Consider the following 4,239-nt stretch of genomic DNA (forward strand, 5'->3'; position numbering starts at 1 on the left):
AATAATAATATTATAATTCTTGTATTAGATTTCTTAACAAACAAAGCAGTGTCAGTATAACATAATGAAAATTCATTTTCTAACATTACATTGTTAAATCTATCGTACCAAGCCTTGGGAGCTTGCTTTAAACCATAAAGAGCTTTTCGTAACCGAAAAACCTTTCCTTTAAAAAATTTCATACCTGATGGAGCATCCATATAGACTTTGTTATTAAGATCTTCATTTAAAAAAGTATTTTTGACATCCATTTAAAAAATATTACATTTATTAATTGAGGTGATGGTGATGAGACACCTAACAGTGACCATGCGTGCTACTGGAGCAAATGTTTCATCATAGTCAATTTCATATTCTTGACTATACTCTTTTGCTACTAAGCGAGCTTTGTTTTGACTTTAAATACCCATATGCATCTTATGATTTTTTTCCGTTAGGAAGATTTTAGAATTCCCATATGTTGAATTCATTTTCTATAGCTTCTTTTCATTCAACATATTTTTTTGCTTTCTCAAAGTTTCTAGGATCTAAATATGAGTGAATGGCACTAAGACAAACTATATATTTATGAGAGAATGAATCAAAGGATATGAATCTAGAGAGAACTTTCCTAGTTCTTTCAGTTCTTCTAGGATTTGTATCAAAAGAAGAGGTAAATTCCCTAGGTTCACTATATTGTTCGATTGCACTTCTAAAAGTGCCTTTATCTCTATGTGTATAAGTGATAGGATTATTAGATCTCCCTCTTTCTTGATGATGGTTGGTAGATGGATTGGAATCATTATTGTTTTCATCCATTTCATGATCATGAGTATCATTACAAGATAATTCATCATCACTAATATCATCATTTCTAGATAATAGGTCAAATAAAAAAGAATAGTCGACATTATTTTCATGTGATTCACATTTTTCAAAAAGATTACATTTCTTGAGACATATAGTTTGTCATCTGAAACATCATAACATCGAAACCCTTTTTATGTTTCGGAATATCCAAAAAATGCGTATGGAATGGCTTTTGGTGAGAGTTTATCATTTTTGTCCGTAAGTACAAAACATTTTTATCCAAAAATTCTTAACCTATTATAGTGAGATTCTTTTTTATATAATTTTTTAAAACAAAAAATTTTGTATAGATTTTTGGATGGAAGACGATTAATAAGATAAACAGATGCAAGAGCCGCTTCGGCTCAAAATCTTTTTGGAATGTTTTGAGATATGAGTAAGGTTCTACTGGTTTCAATGATATGCCTATGATTTCTTTCTGCCAAACCATTTTATTGAGGGGTCTTAGGATATGATTTTTTTTGTATAATACTGTAGCTTTCAAGGTAACTCTTAAATTCATTAGAAAGATATTCACCTTCGGAGTCGGTCTTAAATATTTTTAGGTTCCCACTAAATTGATTCTTAATCATTATATGATATGATTTAAAACACGAAAATACTTCATGTTTGTCTTTAAGGAAGTATATCCAACAATATCGAGAGTAATAATCCACAAAGATTACATAATATGCAAAACCTTCTTTTGATATAACGGGTGTCAGTCTCCAAACATCCGAATGAACAATTTAAAAAGGTTTAGTGGTAAACATAGATCTTAGTTTAAAAGGCATACTTCTCATTTTTTCAAGAATACAATCATTACAAGAAAATGAACTTTTACAAAGATTTTTGACAAAATATAAATAGGATAACTTGGTGATGTTTGGATGACCAAGTCTTTTATGAAAAACATTTACATATTTATGTTGTGCAACGTTACAAAACATAGTTTTTGGTATTTAGAAAGAGTCCACATAATATAAATCTTCTTTCCTAGAGCCTTCTCCAATCAACTTCCCAAACTGGCGATCCTGTATTAAGCATTTATCAAATGAGAAATTTATATCACATCCATGGTCTGAGAGTTGAGAGACGAAAAATAAATTTGAATTCAATTTTGGTATAAATCTAATTTTTGGGAATAAAAAAAATTTGTCTTTCAAAGTTTTCAATGCCTTTAATTTCAAGAGAAGTGTCATCTGAAATGATAAAGCATTTGGAGACATGTGAAATGAGGGTGATGTATTTTTTGAATATTCAGAAAGAGATAAAGCATTTGGAGACATGTGAAATGATGCACTCGAGTCTAAGAGCCAAGAGGTTTTACCTTGAGGAGAAAATGTAGACACGACGGCTCCGAAAATGGATCCCTTGAGAAGAGGTTGAAGTGCCTCTATAATTTAATTTAGAGAGAAAGCGCCTTTTGTGAAAGTAGATAAACTTTCTTCTTTTTGAGGTTGGGATGTGGTAGTCATGGTTAATAATTTCTTTTATTTGAGATATACCGGTTTGATGTGCCCCAATTCTTTGCAAAAATGACATACAATTTTGCTATAGTCCCTTCTTCCGCTTTGTCCACCATTGGCACTTTGATTTTGATATTTAAAATGAGGAGGTTTGTAGGTTCTCAAATTATTTTTTGGTCTAGAAATGACATTCACTCCATCATTTTTTTCTTAATTTGAAGGCGTTTGCAAGAATACTTGAATTATGCTTGCTTATGCCCATACGAGTTTCTTCTCTACTTAATTTTGTAATAGCATGTTCAAGAGAGAAAGAAGTGAAGGAAGACAAGAGAAAAGATCTAATTTGCTCAAATTTGGGTCTTAGCCCATTCAAAAAATTAAAGAACTAATCTTCCTTTAATTGCTTATGATGAAGTTCTATGGATTCTCTTCTCCATTTTGATTCAAGCATGGCAAGTTCATCCCAAATAGAGAAGAGTTCGGCAAAATACTCTTTAATAGTCATTTCGCCTTGGAGAAGAGTTAAAGCCTTTTTTGAAGGTAGTATTTATGAGACAAGTCCCTTGAGGTATACATTTTCTCAAGGTATTCCTATGTTTGAGATGCCTTCTTCAACTTTATAATGTTTGCATTGATTCTAGTCTCAACGATGAAAAAATCCATAATAGGATCTTAAAATTTTTCATTTTTCACTCCTCACGTTTCTTATTATATTCTTCAAGAGCTTTAGTTCTCTTTTCTCTTTCAAGAATGTTAATCTCTTTTTTTTCTACTAAGGTGATTTTTTACTCCGGTTCTAGAATTGAACCTTGGACATAACCCCAAAACCCTTTTCCTTTGATATGGGTTTTCATATTGTCGACCCAAACGTAATAGTTTGAGCTATTAAGTTTTAAGCTAAGAGAATAGTGAGAATCTTTTTCACCCATTTGAGAAGAGAGAAGAGAGATAAAGATACGTACCACAATACATTTTTAGAGCTTACTTGTGGTGGTATGCTTCTCACGAAATGAATTGCAAAGAGGTCTTCATGCCACTTACTAAGAGAAAAAAAAAAGTTGAAGGTACATCTTTCGAGGCACCCAATATTGTGAAGAACCACACGATCCTCTTTCTTCAAGCACCTTGCTCTAATACCATGTGAAAATGTCTATAGAAAAAATATGTGCAAAAAAGCACAATATTCTTGATATGAGAAGTGTGCACAAAGGCACAAGGAGAACACTCACAAGTGCATAAAGCCACGAATACACATACATAAAGGCATAAAAAATACTTCTTTATTGAAACACCAAAGAAAGCTTTTCTAAAAGCTTAAAACATCTAAAGGGGGATGACCCCTATATATACAATGGAGTCATGGGGGGGCTCCAATATATACGTTGGAGCCCCTCCAACAGTTATAAATATAACCATTGGAGGGGGCTCCAACGTATATGTTGAGGGCTCCCTCATGGCCAATATGAAAAGAAATAAAAAAAAAAGAAAATAGAAAAAGAAAATAAAGAAACAAATTACAAACATATTCTCAAAAGAGAATATGTGTAAAAAGATAGTTATACTCCTATCAGGTATATATATATATATATATATATATATATATATATATATATATATATATATATATATATATATATATATATATATATATACAAAAGAGGTAATTACATATTACAATTTAACAGTTCGATCATATTGTGATAGAGACTACTGGTTTAACAAGCCTCCAATATTACTTCTGAATCTTCAAATTTTGATACTCTTAGTTTTGTGATGTATGTTTTTCAATTAGATAATCATTATAATATCTCAGATAGGGTGTGAGTGCTTCTGTGTATTGTATGCATCTGTGTGTAAATAATAGTTGGCAATAGTGGATGCTTATCGTATGTCGTTCTACCACCGCACATCACCGATCAAGAGAACGCATACCGCGCGTTCC

The sequence above is a fragment of the Nuphar pumila genome, chromosome 6, assembly GCF_984573655.1.
Source record: "Nuphar pumila chromosome 6, dmNupPumi1.hap1.1, whole genome shotgun sequence".
Classification (NCBI taxonomy): domain Eukaryota; kingdom Viridiplantae; phylum Streptophyta; class Magnoliopsida; order Nymphaeales; family Nymphaeaceae; genus Nuphar; species Nuphar pumila.